Here is a 24,089-nt window from a genome sequence, read left to right on the forward strand (position 1 = left end):
AGAGGTTGAAAATTGTGACGGTGGTACCCATCTGAGACCCACTTAAGTCGCCATTAGGAACTTGACTACACAATATTCTGAACATAACTCGTCATGCAAACAAGAGGCAACGAGAGGAGTGGACTACCAATCGCTGCTTTCAGTATTGAAAGTGCCAAAGGGTAAGGCTCTCCAATCCTCGAATGCACCAATTCACGACTATGACCAGCAATTAGTAGACAAAAGAAGGATCCTAAGACAAGCAAAGCTGATCGCAAAATAATTCAACTCAGACGAGGAAAAACAAAAAGGAGGCAAAAGAAGCAGCGAAAAATTACAAAACGTGGCTGCAAGACTATAAACATTGTCTCTACCAAGCAGACTCGCAGACGATGCTACATGTTGTATGTGAAAGAAAAGTAGAGAGTTTTGGACACTAATAAAAAGTACCACAAAGGATACGAATATCATTCTACAGAATATTGTGGGAGAACAAAACTGTGTCGACCACTTTTCGGCTCTATATACAACACCAGCTGAGAACCCATTAACACCGTACCAGCAATTGGACACCTCTTGGAAGATACCGCATGAAAGAAACGATTCAAACAAAAATCAAGAAACTCAACTGTTTACGTGCCCCAGACTCTGACGGGATCCCAAACTTCAACCTAAAAAAACACGTTGAGGCTTGGTCACTCTTCATAAGCAAGGTCTTCCAGACTTGTACAAGAACAAAACCAATACCAACATCCTGGAAGAAGGCATGTGTGGTAACAATTTTTTTTAAAGTGCCAAAGACAACCCATAGCACTAAAGGCCAATTGCTTTACTGGACACAATCGGCAAAATATTTGGATTGCTGGCTTTGGATAATTTCCAGGAATGGACAAAACAGACTGCTAATGTGGATCCCTTTCAAGCAGGTTTTGTTAAGGGCTTGGGGACCACAGCAAATCTCATGCTCCTAGGTAGCGTGAAGGCAAGGTTTAAGGAGGGAATACCCAGAGTCTTCTTAGTGTTTGTTGACCTGGTCCAGGCTATGACCAGGTCAACCGGAACATCCTATAGAGCAAGTTGGACAGATTGAAGTGCCCAAGACCCATTCTGGACCCAATAATGGCTCTCTACTCAGGAACCACCATGCAACTTCTTTGCTAATGCAGACTGACCCAATCAGGGATATTATCTAAAGAAATAACTACTGCCAACGCAAAAAACTGTCTAGACTCCTCTATGCTGATGACATTATTTTAATGGATTAGACCTCAATAGGTCTGCAGCGGCAACTAACCAATTTACTAGCCTATATAAAAGAGAACAACCTGGAATTGAATAAAGAGAAAACCAAAAAAATGTTGTTCAAGAAATCTACCAAAAAATTGGAACATCTAAAATGGACCCTCGACAGAGTCTCACTGGAAAAAGTCAAACTAAAGCTATAAACAGGAAATATGGCCGTTTTTCGCTTATTCCGGTTATCAATTTCTACAAATCCAAGGTGGTACCATGCCTCACATACGGAGCTGATGCAATGCCAACCATCCCTGAAGTTCTTTGGCAAAAACTCAAAGGGTTGTTTTGGCGAAAAGTTCTAGGCCTTACCTCAATCAACACCAATGGTACAGATCCGGCGAAAGCTGAGCCTAATGTCATTGAAGGAGACGGTGACACGAAATGGCTTAGTGCTGTTAAGAAAGACCATCCTCCCAGCATCCCCTTTGGTCCTTGAGATTATAAATAAAGAACTGGAGGAAACTGTAATATGCTTACAAAGTAGTCGGCAAAGAACAAGACCCTCTGGAAGCATTAGGAAGCTCAGAAGAAGAGCTGATGACTAATCCAACCAAAGTCAAAAAGCGATTACTGGAGCATGATTGGCTCCAAACGTTGGACGAAGCTGCAAAGTCAAAACTCGCTAGAAATGTCCCGCATAATCTAACTAAAGTAAATGAAGTAAGGCCCTACTTGGCTAAGTTTCCTGATAAAAAGGTACAACAAGGCTTCCTTGCGGATCCGCCTAAATTTGCTATATGCAAATAAATAATAGCAATTAGAAGCAAAACTAGATACAACACTTATCAGTTCTGCAGGCGGTCAGACCAAGTAGAAGCAATAAGACACCTTCTACTATCCTGTATGGGGACTCGAGTCGAGCGCAACATCTACCTCCACCATGTCCTTAAGGATTTATGTCACTATAACAAGGAGGAATGGTGGGCGAGGCGTATGAGGTCCCAGGAGGATAGCTCAGCCACAACGTGCTCGGCTTGGAAACAAGACGACACGAAGCAACACAGGTTCGATCCCCAGGTCCGCGCTTAGTAACCTCTTAGTAACCTCTTAAGCGGGTTATAAATACGCAACTAAGAGACATATTCCTGTAACAGCACCTCGATGCCTCCGGGCTGTGTCAGCGCTTTAAAAATGCAAATAAATAAAAATTAATAAATGATTGGAGAGAAATTGAGCTGGGTGATCGCAGTAGTCCACTTTTTTCTGAAACTCGGCCTAGAAAGGCCCTTAATAGGCTCAGAAGAAACGATGAACTCAGTGAGAACGGGATCCGAATGAGCCTGGGACAGACCTCATGGTCTAGTAACAGAACAACTGCAAGCATATGACCAGGCCTCACAGACTTTGAGCCTGCTTTCCCAATGGTTCTTATGCATGGAAAAATGCATTCTTGTAAAAATTGCTCTTCAATTAAGTCAAGTATAAATTAAAAAAAGTGTCTCGTGTCTCAAAAGAAGTAGGATTGGAACTAGGCAGGCAGTTCTCAGCAGCAGCCTCTGGGAACTGCACATGTGTGAGGACATAAATGCAGCAAAGGATAGCCTAAAATAAAGTGCATTGAAAAAGGCCTTCCTGAAAGAGCAAGAAAGGCATCAGACACCAGCTATGTTACTTGTTGAAAATGTCTGCCTCTTGCTCAATGTTATGACAAAAAGGTTGCTACGCAAATAGGAAATACTGAACACCAACTTATGCGGCCATTAACACTGGAAATATTGCAACCATTTTTCACCTGTAACGCCAATGGTGCAGATAACATTTTCTTTCAGCCAAATTGTGACAATTCAAAAGGACAAGGCTGAGAACCAAACAAGAACTATGACCATCTAAAAGATAGGCCCAAACCTTTTAAGTGCATTTACTACTCATAATGTTTCTGGAATAACATGACATGAATACAGGAAAATCTGGGATACACAACGTGACGAATGTTGTAAATTATAAGTCATATTTCAGCATTAAGCACAGGTGACCTTGATACTAGTGTTGCATAGAAAACAGTAGGTAATCCCAATCACTATGTTTGCAGAGGTTTCATTTTACTTACAATAATGCAGTATAGACACATCCAGGAACTAATAGAAGTCCCAATTCATTCGACTATATATATATATATATTTCACTTGGAGTCCTTATATTTGAAATGCAAAGGAGCCAGCATAAGTGATTGAAAAGGGGAGTTTTGAAACTGCTGAAAAGGATAATTTGAAACCCAACAGATTCATTTCCAAGCCTCGCCAGATCAGGAAATCACAGTAGCAAAGCATTAAGAGCCTACACAAAGCGCCTTTGGTCAAGTATAGGCCAGTTTGGAAGGCCAGCTTGTGAAAATAAATGGCTGATCCAGGACTGGGAACTTCAAAGGGCTTGGTGTAATTTGTCAAAGTCCAGGCTTGCCATACAAACTGCATTAGCAAAGAAGTCAAGGAAAGATTATGAACCCTATGCACAGTCGAGACATCTGCTCTCACACATATTAATATATAATGCAAAGGGATGATGTACGCACTGCACCTCCACTGCCACCGGCAGTAAAATGTCAGCAACTCCAGATTGGAAAATTTGATTCATATCAACGTGAGGGAAATCTTACAGCAAATGTTTAAATCACTAAATTGATGCTGCATTGCAATGCAAGCTCAGATCGTTACACAATTTTGACAGTTTGTAGATGGAAAATATATCTACCTGTAAAAGGCTATATACCATGCCACATTCTGAAAAGATGAAAAAAGATAAAAACATGTAATTTTGACAAATATTAACACAGCACGATCATTCAAGTCTCTAAATCTGCACATTGATGTACAGAATGTGAAAATATTAACTTTATTAAGCTATCATATTGTATTATGAAATTGGGGTCCAAAACAAAATTGGCATTTTCTTCAATAGGAGTGGTTTTCCCTCCCACCTTTTCTGTGCTGGATGGCTGGGAAAACCATACCTCTATCACAAGGAAGGTTTATAATTGCATGCACACAGGACATGAGGGGGATGATTATGAAATATTGGGAGATGTAAATGAGGCACAAACTGGAGATGGGAGAACTGAGCTTGAAGGACTGGCCAAAGGCAGATGCGGGACCAGTCCATTGGGCGAAGGAGGATCAGTCTATGTTCGAATTGTGGCTCCAGATAAGCCTCTCGAAGAGAGATTTTGCTGAAGGAATGGTTTCAGGCTGATTGGGCTCGCTTCGCTCTGGCCTTTAACTTGGGCCTCAGGCCGTTACCATCCCAATCGTGTCATTGGAACTGGGGGTTAACACCATCGAATAAATACGGGAAGGTACGTTTCAGAGAATTCACGAATTTGAGAATAGGAACACAGGTGCAGATATTTTACATGCCGTGTGTCATCCCAGTTGTATGGGACACCAAGTGAGTTACCCCTTTAAAGCCCAGTTTACTTTATGTGGAGAAACAACATTTTAATCTGAATGCATTTTGATTTAGAAGTGACATTACAGGAAAGAGTGGCTTACCCCAAAAGAAGTAACAGGGGTAAATGGGGAGGACGGCTGTGGGGGGTTTCAAATGTTTCCTTTATTGGACAAGGCCCTTAATTCTGTTCGTTCTAAAGATCCCTCTAATCTGAAGGAAGAGAAGCAAAGCAAAGCATAGACCTGCTGAAAGGCTGCACAAGCACTCCTTTCTATCCTAAATATTTAGAAACAAAACTTTCAAGTGGTCTCCTGTAATATCTTACTAGCCTTTACAAGTTCTGGCGTTTAGTTCACATCCTTCTGTACACCTGTAGAGTATTTCTAGTTTTATTTTCCCACTATAATTGGAGGAAGAGAATTACTATGATGCGATGTGATGAAGCGCAGAAGCAAGGAGTAGCTGAACCATCTGTTTCTTCCTATGGGCCAACTTGAGATGTCCGATCTATCTTCGGGGCACAAGTGAAAGATCAAAAACAACGAGGTGATGGCTGGAAGGTTTAGGACTAATCTTAAATCTCTGGCAATTGCTCTGGGCAACCCTCCAGACCATCGTTCTTCGTCTGCGAAGCCATTACAGAAAGGGGGAAGACTGTATCCAAATCAGGCTTGGTCCCATCCCCAAAGGGGCAGTCCAGCCCGAACTGCTACTCACATCCCTTCTGCACAAGATCACACGCATCCCCAGACAGATATTTGGCCTCATTGGGCGTCATCATTGAGGAGTGGCTTGGGTCTCTTGGCCCAGCAGACCTGCCCTTAATGGTGGTTTGATACACTCAGGCACCTTATGGCTTTGCATGATGTAAATAAAAGTATCATTCACACAAAAAAACTAAGGAGCTAGCACAGATCATACTATTTGTTCACATATATGCCGAGAGTTTGCAGAAAGGTATGCTTAGCAGGGGGGAATATCATTTAGAAGTGCAAATGACAACGCCGCAAGCCTGATAATGGCAGCTTTGTCTGCTTTGGGACACAGTTGCGTACTGCCCAGAGCAAACAGAATATGGTTGACTTCAGCCTCCGTAGGTGTATCATTCTTGCTGTGCAGAGGTTTTTGCAAATATTGGACTGGTCTCGCCCACCCCGAAACCCCACATCCCAGAATATTTATTTTGTAGGTGGCGGGAAGTGAGGAACAACCCAAGTCCCCATTGGGACGGAACAGGTGGCCTTACACAAGGGGTTACATCGATATTTGGCCAATCTATAGCAGCTTGTGATCTCTGCTGGAAATCACGCAACAAAACAGCAAGTCATTGACAGGAGGATGTTCAAATTTAAGGAAATAAGTAATCTGACGCTACAACAAAACACTTGCACCATTCCAGAAACTATGCAAGGACGACAAGCATTTCCGAAACATCGAAAACATCAGCAAGCAAGCCATCGATGCAAGACAAATTAACAGGAAAATGATTTTCTTCGCAACTAACCATTACCATCAACTGCAATGCTAAACCAATCACCTAAATGGGAAGGAAGGCAGCAAAGGTGCTCTCCAACCCACTCGGGACAGTCCAGAAGACATCCTGCTCACCGGCAAGGAATTGCACCATGATATTCCAAGATGGCCTATGATGAGCTTTTCAGAAAATACTATTGCAAATCATGCAGACGCCACAAACAGACCACTCCCAGCTAAAGTCTTCTTAATCTAGGCTCACACTCAAATCTCTAAATATATTGAGTCCAACACTATCCTGAACAGACCAATGAGGGGACAGGAATCTGCTCTTTGGGACGGCAGGGATGTCCTATGGGGGTCGCCAGGAGGTCTCCCTTGCTGCCCCTAAAAAACATTTGAAAAAGATTTTTTTTTAAACTTTTTTGAAATGCAAGCTACTGGGCTTTGGCGGCACCATGTGGCTCTTTGTTTCTGGAGTGGCTGGCTTTTTGTTCAGACCTCTTAAATAAAACAGGCGGTCCCAGAAGTGTAACACTTTGAGCATTGGGCCTAAATAAGAAAGAATAGGATTAACAAATTATTTTTTTCTGGAATTCTATACAATAATTGCTAGACTCATTAAAGGTTTATTTCAGGTAAACTTCAGGGGGTGAGTCACTGATTTAGTCTGTTCTTGAAAACCTCAACTCAGCCTTTCACCCTTTCTGAGGTCGATAAAGGAGTACCAACACAGGCTGGGTGTATATTTGTTCTATATAAAGCGCTTAAGCATAAGTGCTATATAATAGCACATCATTATCATTTGGCCTTGGACGTCTGCTTGCATTCACAGTAATTTGGTAATATAGGCCTATACACACTGATATTAACGATACATATGGTGATCCATTCTTGTATGAAATATATATGACAAGGATATTGTAACCATATTTTTTCATTGTGTACTTAGGAAAAATGCTATGTGATGCCACTTCCTGTTTTGTCAAGGGGTGAAAGGTCGTGTTCCATCACTTCCCGGGATGTCACTTTGGTGTGGGGTCTGTCATCAGAGGTCAAGGGTCATGTGATGTCACTTCTGCTACCCCAGGCATTTTGGTGAAATGACGTCCGTGGGGGGACGACCTTATCAACATGGAATTCTATATCACCAAGGCCCACATACTGCTTGACATCTCTGCAACTTTGACACTTAACCACACATCAATAAGAGACTTGAAGAAAAAGGGCTGCGTAACAGTGCACAGCAGAAGAGAGCAATTCTATTTTTTATTTATTTGTATTTATATGTAGAACAGGGATGTCAATTTCGATCAGAAATGACTTACAATAACGTATTTACAGATGGTGGAGGCTTTCCCAGGAAGGGTGCCTGTACAATAGCACAAAGAGGAAAATAAGTGGTGAGCCCATTCATGAGGGTGTAAAACATTAACCTAAGGGGGAGAATTGCATACTAAAGAGGAGTACTATTGAAATATACAAAACTACATCATTAAGTGGCATTGGTGGAGTCCGGTAGGGAGGATGCGGGATGAGAGGGGTAGTTCCTTCTTTAGCAATGAAGTGAAGTTTAAGCCAAACTTTGAAGAGAACAACCGTTTGGCTAGCTTTGATTGTTATGGGCAGTTTGTTCCAGTGGAGTGTGCAGAGAAGGGAGAAAGAGCAGATGTGAGGAAGCACAGGGAGGGTACCGGACAATGAGTTTGAGTGAGAGGAGGATTGGAGGGAACGTGTTGAGTAAACTGAGAAACATAAAGGCAGGTACTGAGGAGCAAGGCCATTGATAGCTTTGTAGACGTGAGGAAGGAACTTTAAGAGCGGTTGTGCATGAAGAGGCAAACAGCATGCTGTCGGTAGGTAGAAGTGGCGAGGTTCTGGGTAGGTTGTAGAGAGGTCATGTAGCAAAGTTGAGTACTTTGTCTCGAGGAAGTAAGGAGTAGAGAGGAAGGCTGAGGTGTAGGCTTGAGCAGTGGTCAAGTTTGCTGAACATGTAAGTGGAGATTAGAGTTTTTGGTAGACTGGATAGTAAGAAAAAGACACATTTTCTGAATGCCAAAGTCAATAGAAGCAGAAGAGCGAGTGGAGTTGCGCCTCTGGGAGCAAGGACTGCTGCGTATTTGGTGGTGTTTCTGTCCTTCCTGCAGCTCTCATGCACTAGCCTCGGCTCCCCAGCCTCTAGCCCCCCAGCCCTGCAGTCACCTCGCCGACATTTCTGGGTTTTGGATTTCGGCAGCTGACAACCCTTTTACCTGGCGGGTGAACACAGTTATGAGCACTTCCCCAGAGTAGTGCATAGGGCCCCACCTAATTATTGGTGCAACAGGCAGGTAAGAGGCTTAAAGCCGGGTGACTTCATTCTGTGATTGTATTTGTTTATTTGTATCGGATGGATCTCTCGCAGAGCACTATGCCTGTCGGTATTACCCAAATCGTTCGTTTACAATTGTTCGAATGAACAATTGACCGAATTTAAAGGGTCACAATTGACCTTTTCACAATTGACCGAATATATATGGGTTTTGGGGGGTTTGGCGTTGGGTATGGGGTTGTGGGGGGTTTCCCCCCACTTATATGGTACAATTGACCGGTCAATTGTGAAAAGGTCAATTGTCATTCGAGCAGTTGTAAAACGAACAATTCGTATACAACCATGCCTGTCACGAGACTGCAGAATTCAACAGACAAGAATAAGGACATAGTTCTTCCCAGGGAAGCAGCAAGTGTACTTGCTCCCATTTCGAGGCCGGGTCCATTTAGTCCCCACTCTGTTGCAGTGAGCAGGGAGGAACTTCTCTTACCGTCACCTGCCTGTGCCACCCGTAGGAGTGGCAACAGGATATCGGAAGTATTGGCTCTTAGTGCCAAAAGGAGAATGAAGCTCAAGCAAGATCAACTCACAGTCTCTAATCTCTTGTCTATTAGTAAAGATTTAGGGAGAGAATTTAAGAAGGATGATAATGTGGTTTTTGTCCCCCGGCATCCACGCTCAAGGGCTCACACTTAAAGGAAGGCATTCTCAATGTTGACCAGGGAGGGAGAAACTAGTATCTCCCCATAAAAAGGGATACCGATATACTAGAAGGTCTTCACCAAATGGGTGTTCAGCCGGGGTTAACTCAAGTTCTGCCATTAGACGAGCAGAGCGGGGTAAATTCAGTAGGTGGTACTGGTATTGAGCTTGCGCAATCTAAGACATCAGTAACATGGAGACTCTTGACGGAACAGTCGCTGCGGGATCTTGCGGACTGCTCAAACCTTGAAGACTTTCATAGATGGGTGGTGTCGGTGAGTCCTAACATGCTGTATTACCCACAGCAGACTAATCAAACAGAGCAGAAGTGACTTGTAAAATCTTCCCAAACCTGCCTCTCCCAGTATGGAGTCCATCAGTGTTGCCAACCTCCCCTATAGAGGTCTCTCCTACAGGTTCGTCCTTGCCCTTGCTTGAGTTTGGCTGGGTGAGTGCGCCATCACGAGAGCCCTACCAACTGCCTGATACTAAATCCAATCAACTTCCTGCTATGCAAAATACAGTGGCGAATTGCAACTTGAAGCTTGTGACCTCATGGAGCCTGTTTATGAGAAAGTTACAAATGCCCAAGATCGCTAACCTGTTTATTGAATCTTTCGTTATGGATCAAAGGAACTTGGTGATTACCAATTCGAGAAGACAAAGGGGAAGGCATCCAGGGTAGCATTACGAAACAAGGTGTTAGCATGGCTACATCAAAGAACTGGGCCTGGAGTTGTCAGATTGGCAGACCTTAAGATTTTAAGTAGGATTGACCTAGGTGACTGGTGTTCGCAACAATCAAGGGATTGTGTCCTAGTGGGCTGCGGGCGGAGCACATTACCCGCTTATCTTAGATCATGCAGATATCTTCCTAGGGGATCTTCTAATTGTAAACTGATACTTTGATGATACCGTAGCAACTGCCATTTTTTTCTTTCCCCCCCCATGTGTAACGGAGCTCCTGGGTCACCACTATATTTTTTGCAGTCTAGTCTCTCCCTGCCTCTCTAATGCGTGTGCTGTTTTTTTTTATATTTTGTATCTTTTAGTTTTTATGTTTCATGTTCTATTTATTGTTTGTTTTGTTTGTTGCTGTATGCGCCATCATGCCTCAGGGTCCATTGTGCACGATATAAATGAAATAAAGTTAAAAAGTAAAAAGTAGCCTATCAAAATGATGAGATGTCTTCCTAGGACAAAGGTATAGAGGGTGAAGAGCAGAGGTCCAAATACTGATCCTCAAGGGACACCGTTCAGAAATGACCAGGCTATCCCTCTACAGATCAAACTCCCACAACCTAGCCTGCAGAGTACAACAACGCTCAAGTCGATCACCTCGGATCTTGAATATATACATGGTCACACTCATGAGACTCATCAAAACGCCTCATCTGAAGAGGACATTCAAATCCTTCCCGCAATGAAACAGGTGGTGCCTTCAACAACAAAAGTTGCAATCCCTTAACCTTCACAAAAGTGAACCTGTCCAGAAACTTTAAAAGTGGCCAAGATTCTAGGGATGTTGATGGTTAATGGATTAACCCTGAAAGCACAAGTTAATGCAGTAGTAAAGAAATGCTTCGGCCACCTACGCTCCATCAGCCGGAGAAACACCTTCATCACTGTCCCACACAGGACCCTTACCATAGCAGCAGCACATATCTATGCATACTGCATTACATTACTAACACTTCAACAGGGCAACGGGATTACTCAGACTTTCCAGGAAAGGAAACATTACACCAGCTCCAAGAGCACTGCCCTGACCACCCGTTAAACCCTATTCCAATTCAAAGCACTCTCCGTCACCCACAGAACTGTGCAGGAAGATGGAGCAGAATTCATCCAAGGATCTGTCATTCCATACCAACTACAATACACAGAGATCCTGCAAGAACAAACTGATAAGACCCCCCACAATAAGTCAGAAAGAGACAAGGGGGTGGGGGGAAAAAAAAATCAGCCTTCTCCAACAACCAGGCCAAACTATGAACTATTCACACAATTCAAGATTATCTCAAATCATGAAAAATGCCAAAGACCTGGATTTTCAACACAAGATAACTGGCCAAGGCACCCAGTAATTGCCAGGTGGGCTACACCCCTGCTGCAACTCGCTTTAATGTGCCCAATGTGATTAGCACCCACTGTGCTGTTGATCCTTGGTGAACCAAATAACTGTGCCTCTGGGGTGGTTACCGTGGTTACTGTAGTCTGGGCTCTGCAGTGCTTTGCCTGATGCCCAGTGAGAATTTGCATGAATGGATCCCAGGTATCCCACTTGAACTTGCAGCAGATACCAGTTGCTCCCACAGACCCACCTGGATTCTGCTCTCTTTAGAATCCCTCCCTCTACTCTGTGGGGATGCACTGAGATCATGGTCCATTTGCTGCATGCTCCCTAAGTTTTGCCTCCTTTTAGTGTTTCCCACTCTCACCCACAAGTGCTTCACACAACGCACTGCCAGCGAGATCGGTCAACACCAGGAGGCCACCTCGCTCAAAGGGCACTTTGCCACAGACATCACCTGGGACAGGTTCACCTGGGACAGATTGGACGGATGCTCTAAATGGCTTCTCATGACACAGTTACGCCAACCTTCTCAAATTTTAAAACACGCTAGAAGCAGACCAACTAAGGCACTCGCATACGGCAACCAAAAGAGCCAACCCAACACACATCTAACAGAATCCTACACTTCTACAACCAACTTACATACCACACCCTTGTCCAATGCATTCTAGAACCATGACCACAAGAGGGACTCATCTGAACTTAAATACTGCTATGCTATTAGGCAAGAACTCCTCAAAACAAACTGGTATGCAGACCCAAGGGTTCTTCCAGTCAGTGTGCATTAACCCCAGCAAAAGAAATATCCCACCCCGTTTTCAGTGCTGCCAGAGTGCCTGGAGGACATGTAAATCAAAGTAATGTAAACTAGAAATCCCACTAACATAACAGAGGGAAAGGGATCGTGGTAGGTGAAGAAACAAAAAGGAGAACTGTTTAAAATGCACTGGCCGACCTGCAATATTGTGTCTAGAGACAAAGAAAGGTACGGAGTTTTCTTTTTGGACACACAGGGTTGAATGTTCGTAGGCACAATCATCTACACCCAATGTCTGTACTTCTCAATAGGTGTGTGAGCTTGGATCCTAGTCCCCAGTCTTGCATACTAGAAGCCTTGTATCGCATATGGCTATGCCAGCGCTTAAATGCTTTTAACCCCTGCTGATGGCTTTGCTCAGGCCTAGTAACTCTGGTGTGGGCAGTTAAATGTTATGGCCAGAAAAGTCATTTCACCAAAATGTCAGGGGCAGCGGAAGTGACCTCACATGGCCCTTGACCTACTTGATCACAGGACATGATGGCATACAACCTTTCACCCGCTTGAAAAACCATACAAGAATGGATCACCATATGTAGCATTAATATCAGTGTGTATAGGCCCATATTACAAAATGACGGTGAATGTAAGCATTTCCACTTATCTTGGCTTGCGTGCAGTTATGGTCATCTCGAGGTTCCGGACCAGGCAATACAAGCTACTCCTGCTTGGTGGTGGCGTGGTCCAGCCGTCCTACTCCCAGTCCGGTGCCACAGGATGCAGAAACCTGGCATAAAAGAAAATGTCAACACGTGGTCACGATGCACAGTTACACTTAAACTAAGACAATGTGCACCTAACGAGAAAAAGAGGCAAAGTACCATGTGGCAAAAGTGACAGCAAATCTTATCTGTAATTCCCGTAGATTTGGTAGGGAATTTTGAGAAAACAATGCCATCAAGAAAATATGACGATAAAGTTAGTAGAGGAAATATAATCACATTTTAAAACAAAAGTTCATACACAAACTAAAGGGAATACATACATGATTCATCATCAAGCAGACCAAGGTGCCAACACCAACAACATTGTACGCCTATAGGCCGCAGACCTTATATGTCATTAATCATACATGTCTGAGCTATATGGTCAGTGGCATATATGGGTGAGTAGACCTTGCTAGGATTCAATCCTATGACGGGCAGAACACACAGACACCAGCAGTGAGCAATTAACCCATTGAGCTATCTTACCAGCTAGTTATCCTAAAATGTGCATACCACAGCATTTGGTAATGTGTTGGCTATGAGGGTTACATTTCATATGAACATAACACTTATTACAATGCTTAGAAGCAGCAGGGATGTTTCATGGCGCACTAGTAAACCTGATAATTGTAGTGCTAGATTTTGTTTTTAAAGGACTTGTGAGATTGGTGCGTAGATATCCTCATAAATGTTTCTTTTTAACCGCACAATTGATTCCACGGCATATTGTGTCACAACTGGATAGCTTAGAGAGTTTAAATCATATGGCTTTTCTATTCCTGCTGCAAAATGTGCTGTAAAATGTGTTGTTTCAACCTGGGGATGACCAGCTCCCTTGTCACTCAGTGTGGGAATCGCTGCCCGTGCACAGTGGCGCCCCCAGAATATTTTTATAGGGGTGGCCTGATGAGGCCACAGGAAATCTTAGGGTGGCACACAAATCTCTCCTTATCTCTCCTCCCTTCTCTCTTTCTACTCCCCCTCCCGTTCCCTTCGATCCGCTGAACATTTCCTTCTCACTGTACCTCCATCCCCCTGTGCCTCCTCCCGTTTCCGCTCCTTCCAACTCCTAGCGCCTCTGCACTGGAACTCCCTTCCTCTCGCAATCCGCTCCACCTTGACCTTCTCATCATTCCGCACTTCCCTTAAATCTCTCCTCCTCTATTCTCCTCCTTGAAACCCCCTCCCCCCTCTGCATCCCCTCCCTCCTTATTCTTTCCCCTTGACTATCTCTCTCCCCTCTCCCACCTCCCCTCTCTCTCCCTTCCCGTTCCTTCCTCCAACTCATCACCACCCCTCCCACTCCTGTTCCCCCTAGCACCCCTTGAGTTAATTGTTCTTTTCACTGTTTTGTTGAATGATTCATATTGTAATTTTGCTTCCACCGTTATATTGTTTATGTTTTTATGTATTAAGTTGTTCCACTGTACAGCGCCTTGGTGTAACGCGCTTTATAAATGAATAAATACAAATAGAAACACATAACTGCACATAGGAGGGGGCGTGGTAATGTTGTTTGTGGGCAGTGGGGGCTTCTTTGGGTACACTTCGACCATTGACTGCTAGCATCTGTACTCTATTACGCATCTAAGATAGATGCAAAAAAGGCCGAAACTGTCATTGACAAATGTGGTCCACTTTTTTTTCAGGTTCCATGGCCTTTTTTTGGTCACAGTTTCAGCATGCGTCAAATACTAACAATTGCCAATCTGTTAGAAAAGAGTAACAGGTATGATACTTTCTACCCCATCAGGTCTCTCAAGTACAGATCCTTAATATTAAAAACAGAACTGCTAAGCAGTGGCTGGCCATCAAGAACTACCCACTTAGACCGGTGTCTCTGGGTGAGTTGCTTTGGGCCCCTAAGAAGTCTTTCCCTAATAGTGTATTGCAGCACTTTGTGATGGGACCCCTTTTGAAACTATGGTGGAACAAAAAAGAGATCGAAAGTCTTACAACCTGGCCCTCCCCATTGAGCTGTATCTGGGCTCCATCCATCAGAGACAGAATTCATGAACAGTACCGGTATCAGGAATGGTGTGAAGCGGGCTTAGAAAGAGTGGGGCAAATCCTAAAGTGAGATGGATGCATGTCAATCCAGGACCTGGAGGCAGGACTGCACATGAGATCCTTTGATGTGTTCAAATACCTGCAACTGAAAGGTGCGCTCACGAAATCAGAGTGAGTGGAAAGATGAGCTTCAAAGAGACCTCACCAATTTTGAACAGATACTTGGCGACACCCACTCGAGTAAAGGCCTCACCTCCCGTCTATTCAGATCCATGATAGTGGAACGGGAAAACAACCTGGACAATCTAAAAAAGAGATAGGAAAAATATCAGGTCCCCCACTATCAGACCAACTGTGGTCAAAGATGTGTGAAATGGTGCAACAAATATCTACCTCAGCGCAATATAAACTGCATGGTCTGAAGGCACTGGTGGCAGTACGACCCCCTCAGACTCTCAAAGATGTTCAGTCATGCTAGCCCCTTGTGCTGGAGGGAGTGGGGAAGCCCTGCTGATTACTGGCATATGTGGTGGGCTTGTCCCAAATCCCAAACGTATTGGAGTGAAGTTCTGGCCTGGATAAGGAACATAGAAGGGATTACCAGGGACAAGGACCCAAGGATGGTGTTATTCAGACTTGAGGAACAAGGAGGGCGCTGGGTAAAGTCCTGCATATGACTCACTTCCTCCTGCTGGCTGCCAGGGTCTGTATCACCATAGGCTGGAAAGAGAAGGACCTTCCGACAGAGAAAACATGGGCCAGAAAAGCCAGAGAACTCTACGCAATGGAAAACATTACGGGGGCCACGCACAATACATCCCCTAGCAGGGAAAGGGAATGGGCTCCCTTCCTCGAAGCCTACAAAGGAATGAATAAATAGCCCAAGCCCCAAGTACACTCATTGAACAACTTGCCCGTGACCCAAGGACCAAAACTCACGGCCTGTCTCGTCTCCATTGCGGAGCAAGGGGGGAATAAGGGAGGGAGGTGGGAGTTAAAATCAAGTTAAATTTTAAATGTTACCCAAACTGATACTTTTGCCGAGATTAATGTTTGAGCACTGTTCAAGAGAGGTGCAGTTACATACGCTTTGAAAACAATCAATAAAAGTAATTTTGAAAAAAAAACCAGAACTGCTACAGCCTAGCTGCAAAAATTATAGAAAATACCCTAGTCGTTTACACGGGAGCCACATTTCATATGCACATTCAAGAGACACCTCGCCTGACATCCAGGGTAGTTTCTAGCAAACTTGGTGCCCAAGGCGAAACCTCAGAATGCGCCCCCACCCCACTGACTGGCACACGTCACTCCCAAACTACACCTCTGCCGTGCGACAAAACCCCTCCTCAATATCAATAAATAATGCTATATAAATGAAGCTGGTCTCATTACATTGTAATTCAAGTACTTTACAGAAGAATTCTAATGTGAAAACACAGTTGTTGCTGCCCAAGTACATGGTTTTTCTGTCACCTGCTCTTAGGGAAGGCCTTGCCTGAACACAGTTCTAAACTGTCCGTACTGGCACACTGCGGTGTGAACAGCCTCTAGGGGTCTGAGGGCTCACTGACCTGGCCCTGTGTTGCAGCTGTTGTGTTCGTACCACCTCACTTGTATTTCGCAAGGGGTAATACTAGACTAACCATATGAATTATTTTCTGATAGAAGATTATAACTCCAAGATGGACAGACTGGTACACTCTTATTGTGCTCTTTCAAAATACCTCTCTGAGAGTGGGAAAGGGGACAAATAGCACCAATGAGGATTCCTGTATACTTTGCATTAAATCACAGAGCCTTTCAGGACTATAACAGTGATCAGAGATCTCTACATTTGATAAACAACTCTGTGATAAAAGGATTGTATGTGTGAATCTCTAAATGCATAACTGATGGATGTCTTGGTGCTCACATCACGGTTCACAATACTCACCCTAACATTAAAATGTTTGTACCTTGAACCATACATGCTCCTTTGGACAGTTTACGTTTTTGGATGCGAGTATATAATGGCTGCAACATCAGCCACTCAAATGGGGTACACCGTACAAGGGCTCTTGCTTCTTGTTTAAGTGTGGGGACAGTATGGCATGCTCGTCAGAGTCACATACACAAAACAGTCTGGTGTGCTCCTATATGGACATTAGGCACATCAGACAAAAACGGGTATATGAACTGTTACATAAGGGAGCACCACATAGACACCATTAACCAACAGGGTCAGGGTGCTGACTTGTGCAGCACACAAATCATTGCTGCACACATCACTGCATTGATTTGCCATGGACTACTGTCTGCATGGTGACACACAATGAACTCCACTTTCCTAATCAAGGTGCCAAGTGACATTGAGTTGCCATCTGGTCTGCTGTGCGCCCGGGCCAAGAAACAGGGCTGCTGACAACCATGAATGGAAAGATTCTGAAACTGACTAAGTTACAATTCTATTGTGGAAAAAAAAGGCTCGACAGTCTAGCTCAGTTGCACATATATCATCCATAAAGCAACACCAGGTCAGGGTGCCACACACAGACACACTCTGCTTACCTCAGCTCTGTGAAGTGTGGTGGAAATAAATCTCTCGGCGCCGCAGGGCAGCACAGGTCTCCATCTCCTTTTGCAGTGCCACCAATCCAAAAATATTGGCAGCATTTTAACTTTGCCCCCAAACTGGCACCTCAGCTTTGCACCTGGCAATGCGGAGAGTTGCTAATAGCTTTACTGCCATGGACCTGCATGGCTCCTGGGCTCATAATAGCCTGTGTAGCTGTGAGCAATAATGCTTAGTTATCAACAACTTGTGAAAGAAAGCCTAGTCCTACCATCATTAAAGAAACACAATTTATATCCATCCTGAGGGCCCATAAACTATAAGCTCATATCAATGTTTCATTTCACAGCTGCAGTTATTGACTCAGAGGTAATGGTTCTGAAGCTGACATTATGGATGTGCATAGGAAATGAGTATGTCTTAGGGGTAGAGGTCATCCGCAACATAATTAGCATTTGACACAGTGGCATACATACAGTAGTCTCCTTGACTGGGCGATGGGGATTATTGGGCGGCACTGCCCTGGATGCACTGTTATCATGAACAGAGATCAGGGTGCCAGCTAAGTAGCTCTCTTTCTGCTTCCATTGGTGACCGCACCCAAGTCAGTATAGCAGGTTAGCCATGGAGGGTTACTTTTTGATACGCTCTGCCATTGCAACCATAGGTACAGAGATTGGTGAAATCCTCCCACTGTCTGTCTGTACAGCATGTCAGATGTTAAGTAGGCAGCATGGAACGTTCTTGTTACAGGCGGTCCCTTTATCTTGTGTTTTATACTGCTCTGCTATGTTCCTAAACATCTCCAAGAAGGCGAGCTTCCAGCTGTCCAAAATAGGGCTGTTTGCATTATGCTTGACCTCGAGAATTACGGCAATGTGTCTATGCATCGAAAAGCACCTGGTTAGTTACAGTCCCTGTGAGTTTCCAGATTCAGCTTTGGGTTGCCAGCCTGGTCATGGCGTGAAACAACACAGTATGTGCTGCGCAGACGGCACAACAACCTACATGCAGCCAGAACTTTGGAAACACGGCAATAAATGCAGCCTGCGAAGCATGAGCCAATTGCCAAAGCAGAAATTTGCACCTTCAGGCTCAGGCTGTATTTATTTCCAGGTCCGTCCACTGTGGGCGGCGGGCTGCGGCAAACCGCAGCAAAAAAGAAAAAGCCAAAAAATAAAATACTTTTTTTGTTCGCACTGAACTACTGGGCATGCTATTTTCCATGCACAGTTCAGTGGGAAGAAAAAAGAAAAAAAGATTTTTTTTCTTCAAATTTCACAGGGTGGCCGATGGAGGGGCCAGCATTTTTATAAGGGTGGCCATGGACCCCCTTGGCCACCCCTTGGGGGCGCCCCTGCCTGAGCAGCAAAAATCAATAGCAGCCACTTATTAAATGCACAGAAAGTGAACATACCTTAAAGTGAAATATACAAATTTAGTTCAATTATTTCCCTTTACAAGAATGTGCACAAGTAAATGAGAATTTGCCTTTCAAAAAATGTAATTCACACTGGAAATAATAACCTGCGAGAGGAGAATTTCCAATTACTGTGCTGGCAAAAAATAAAAGGTGCCTACCTTTTAAACCCAACAATGTATGATGAAATATTCGAAGGAAAACGAAATCCAAACAGGAGACGTGTGCTTTGATAACACTTTCCCTCTCATCCTTACCCTTCTGAACCCCACGTTTGGCTTTTAACAATAAAAAGTTTTATAAAGAGAACTTGAAAAGTACACAAACCATGGTAAAGTGCTTGCACAAATATCTAACCCCTTATAGAAACATGCTAGGCAGAACATGAACAATTCTGGCATTATTGCTCCCACCTACAATGGAAGACCAAAAACACCAGCATGCTATTCAGCAGAAGGCAAAACAAAGACCTCTGGATACAGCGTAATCACAAATCAGGCCGTGCTTTTCTTTTCCTTGGGAAGAGCGTGGAAGCAGTGCCAGGTAGAGGGTGCTTATCAGGCAAAGAGGCCTGGCGGTGGGGCTCGAAGATAACAGTGGTGGGAAGCCAGCCCTGGGTACCGCAGCGAGCAGTGCAGCTTTGGAGGACAAGGGCTGGGTTTACAGTCTGATAAAATCAAGAGTGTTCTGAAAGCTTCAGAAAACGCACGGCAGCGTGCAAGCACCGCAGAAGGTTAAAGGCTGCGGTCTCGGAGGTTGGGTTGGGAAGAAGGATTTTGGGGCCTGTCTAGTACCCCGCCCTTCTGCACTCACTGGAATCACAGCCAGCATATTACAGACAGGTTTACATTTTGCATTAGCCCAGTCGCCTTTTACGCGGACATCTGGGAGCAATCGCTGGGGAGAGAAGTGTGGGTTACAAGTGAGTAGGTGGTGATAAGTAGCACACACTGTAGCTAACCTGGCTATCCCATCGGTTGGCTAGCATAGGACTGAGGAGGAAGAGAGGTTCAAGTCCGTTGTCGGCCCTTGATTTACAGTTAGCCGTTATTATGGTTTAGCGACAGAAAGTTTGAGGTTTTCTATACACTTTTGTAACAGCACCTGAATGGCAATTCTGCACACAGTGCCCTTCTGCGAGACAAGAAAATTAACAGAGGACCGATAGAGCTGTGGGCTTCAACAAGAATGCAGTGCTGCATCAACTAAGAAAACAAAATGCCAGGAATTTCTGAATGCCCACAAAGGAATGTATGACTCCACAGGATGGGCAGAGCTACCAGGCACCACACATGGCCTGGTAACTGGTGCCCCATGGCAGCTAACCAGGGGAGAGTGGCAGCAGCACGCAACAGGGCTGCTTCCACTCTCCCCCACCATCAGCCAGGCTATACGCAGTCGCAACATGACAAGACATGAAGGAAGGGCGAGGTGTGAAACAGCACCTCGCCCTTCCTTCCCCAGTTAGGTGCAAATGCCAGGAATTTCTGAATGCCCACAAAGGAATGTATGACTCCACAGGATGGGCAGAGCTACCAGGCACCACACATGGCCTGGTAACTGGTGCCCCATGGCAGCTAACCAGGGGAGAGGGGCAGCAGCACGCAACAGGGCTGCTTCCACTCTCCCCACCATCAGCCAGGCTATACGCAGTCGCAACATGACAAGACCTGAAGGAAGGGCGAGGTGTGAAACAGCACCTCGCCCTTCCTTCCCCAGTTAGGTGCTAAGCACCCGGGATGCAAGGCAACCAGGGAGCCAGGGAATAACAATAGAATGCATCCCCGGATCCTCAGACAGTCGGCACCATCGCTGGCCCAGAAGCCCCCAACAAAGGAACAGGGCTACCCTGGTTCCTATATAACGTGCTGCAGTGCAGCAAGTAAGACACAGAGTTTGGGTCCTTACACGGTGACCCAAGCACAAGCGGGTTCACTGTGAACACAGCGTCTCGCTACTTTTTCTTTTCCACAAAAACACTCCCACCCTAGAAAAAGGGAGAGAACCAACGGAAGAGAAATCAGGACACCGTACGGTGATCACACAACAAAGTTGTGGAACAAAGAAGAAGACGGCATGGTCCAGAGGGGGTAACCTCAGGACCCGGTGCCCAAAAGTACTATCTACATACTATATGCGATTATGACCATATCTGTACAATAAAATCCCACAGCCTTTTATTGCCAACACCCAACAAATCAGTGGCCTTATATTTGGGGTGGGAGGGAGCAAAGCAATCACAGACACCCCCAGATAGCAAATGTATATTTCTGCCTGCATATAGGTCCACCAGTTACTGCTGGTCATCCCATCACACCAGCCCCAATACAATTGAACTTCATGCAGCCTTATCCCGCCCCCTGTACACCAGTCAGCAACGCCACTGCTCCAACAGGCCTTCTATGATAAAATGAGAATGTTCTACCCGTAGACGCTTCAAGGTTACCCTTTAAACTTTTACATATCAAGTAAAAGTACTTGATAAACTGAGTGCTCGATTACAGTGGGGGTAGGCCACTTCACAGTGCCCATTCTCACAGTATGAGGTTGTTCCTCGATCATTTCCCCTGGACAGGTCTTGACCATTTTAAATGTTACAATAGGTTTTATCATCCCTGGTCTATTGTGCTGGAAAACCTCAGGCCTCACCCTCTCACACCCTTAGTCAAGCTGGCCTACCCAACACGAGCAGTGCAGTGCCACGCTATCCATCAGAGGCTCATACGGGATGACTGCTTTGCTGTGACCATGTCTGGGGGCATAGCCGCCTTTATCTACTAATACTGACCAGTTAGGCCCCCCCACCTTCCTCCAAAAGACACTCCAGGAGCTAAAATACACAGGGCACTGCTAATGGATGAGACACACATTGACAGCCTGCAGCCCAAGGAAGAGGAGGCAGGTGGATGTTGCAGGGTAGCAGTGTGACTCAGGACAGGGAGCTGCCGTGGCACACTCCTGCAATAGAAGCCTGTCTGGTGCAGCATTTTACGCACAATACGTTTGCGTTAATGTGTTTCCTATAGCTTGCTCTGGGATTTGTGGCTCACCTCGTCTGCTGGATGTAGCACAGTAGAGAGTCCAGAGTCGGGATGAACATCGCACACGCACAGGAACAGTGTTCTGAGGGAGAGGGGCAAAGGAGGGTGCCTCATGTTCTCCTCAAGAGCTCTAACATTTCAGCAACCGCGAAAAGTTACAACTCTTCAAAGCAGCAGGCCACACAGTGGCGCCCGCTGCTGCGGTGCAACCTGAGCTCTGGAAGCCACCTATACTATATTGAAAGAAATTAAAGCTTGGAGCTTCCATTTATTTCGATATAGGTAGGGGTTGCAAAGGCTAAGGTGGGGGTAGCAAGAGAGACCGCAGGGGTCACGCTTGCTACCCCTCGCTATCCCCAAATGACGTCCCTGGGTATGGCCCATACTTGTGAGCTATGAATCTTAATTCTTTATTTACGTAGAAGATACCCATGTCTTTCTATGGCTAAGTCTGACTTGTCACCATACTTTTTTATAGTCAGTATGCAGTGATTATACTGAATACAAAACGAATGAAAAAATAAAGAATGAAATAACTAGAAAAACCAAAATAACTAATTCTGGGAAAAAGTAAAAATGGGGTTGCGAGATGGAATAGTGGTTTTGGGGGTTGGGTAAAAGTTTTTTTTTTTTTTTTTTTTTAAAAAAAGGGGGGGGAACCTCCCCTCAACCCCCAAAAACAAAAAAGACATTCATTATTTTGGAATTAGTTGTTTTTTCTTTGTTATTATTTCAATTAGTTATTATTTCATTAGTTATAATTGCATGTAACCCATGGAGTGAAGTGCAGCCTAAGTGCAGAGTCTGCAGTGTTGGAGATCATTGTGTGCAGTGGGGCCTGTTCTAAATAACCTGATGGTCTAGTGTTCAGTGTGCAAACTGTCTGCCTGGAAGTTTAAATTCAGCTTCTAGCGCATCAGCGCACAAGTCAAGTGCAGCCTAAGTGCACAGTCTCCTGTTCTGTAGCACTGGAGTGCTGACACTGGTACCTGAAACAAACTGATAAATCTGGTTTCCTTGGTGACCTGGTGGCATGCAGTGGTAAGGTTTTTATTACTGTACTTGTTTGATCATGGTTTACGTATTGATAAGTAAGCCAGGTTATGGAGAGTATTCCGCTCTGCCAACGATTAATCAGGAACTGCTAACATAGGGATGGTCTACTCCTTTAACCGTGCCTTCTCTTAACGTAAAGGCCGGTGCAGCAGTGTCAGGACTGGTTAATGCCATCTTCACTACCGACTTTGGAAGCCTGATATGCAGTACAAGTGTGGACATGAACAATATTAACAAGGGTTTGTCAGCTCCTGGATCATGATCCCTGGAGCACATTGATGTGTCTGATTCTGCTAATTGTCCCCATGTGGATTTAATATCAGGCGTATCTATTTTGGCTCCAGTGGTGTCTCACGAACTGGCCAAGCGAGTGAGGCTCTCGTTGGATTTGCTACCCGGTACTCCACACATCTTGGGTGAAAGGGGTTCTGGACAGATCAGCATTTGCTCGCTCAATGGACTCCTCCTCAGTTTTTGGTAGAAGTGACATTGTACAAACTGTGGGAGGGCTTGGTCTGAAGCATCCATTGGATTATTCAGCATGTTCACCTATTGCTCATTCTGTTTTTGCTCCTCCTTGTTATCAACCTTTCGGAGCAGATACTGTATCAATACCAATTCATAGTCCAAATATTAACAACGTTGTGGATTTTTTTTTCATTTCCGGTTCAGTCTCGAATTTTAAACACCATGGATAGAGGTTATACCTTAAATTATGAGATCCACTAAATGGAGAGGCATCCTGAAAGATGTGTGCTAAATTGTGTTATTTAGAGGGGTTTATTGCTGCTGTTGGGAAAACAGAATCCAAGTATTGTTGTCATGGGCTGGGTTGGGGGTTTAGATGCTAGTTTGAGTGCTGTTGATGTGCAACGTTTGGCTACTCCGGCTTATACTGTGAAGGCAGCAGTGGGCCTTCAGAAAGTGTCTGCGCCAATGGTCTTCCTCAGTCAATGGCTGACCCTTCGCCCAACACTGAAGTTGTGTGAGAAAATCTGGCACCTAGCCCTCAATCAAATAATGTTGAGGCGTGGTGAGTTTGAATTTAGAAAATGGTGCGGTCATCAAGTACGGTTATATCAAAAGCCAACCAAGATATCTAAAAATGTAAAGAATCCTCCAAAACAGCACCACAAGGGCTGAAATCTCGGCCATGTTGTGATAACAGGGATGATCATGTTAGTCCCCCTGTTTCAGCCCTTAATTTAGTGATCGCTTCCAACAGCAGTCTAAAGGTGTCGTTTGGGGCTGGAGAGCCATTG

This window comes from Ambystoma mexicanum, chromosome 6p, assembly GCF_040938575.1.
Source record: "Ambystoma mexicanum isolate Mex_15411 chromosome 6p, UKY_AmexF1_1, whole genome shotgun sequence".
In the NCBI taxonomy this organism is placed as follows: Eukaryota; Metazoa; Chordata; class Amphibia; order Caudata; family Ambystomatidae; genus Ambystoma; species Ambystoma mexicanum.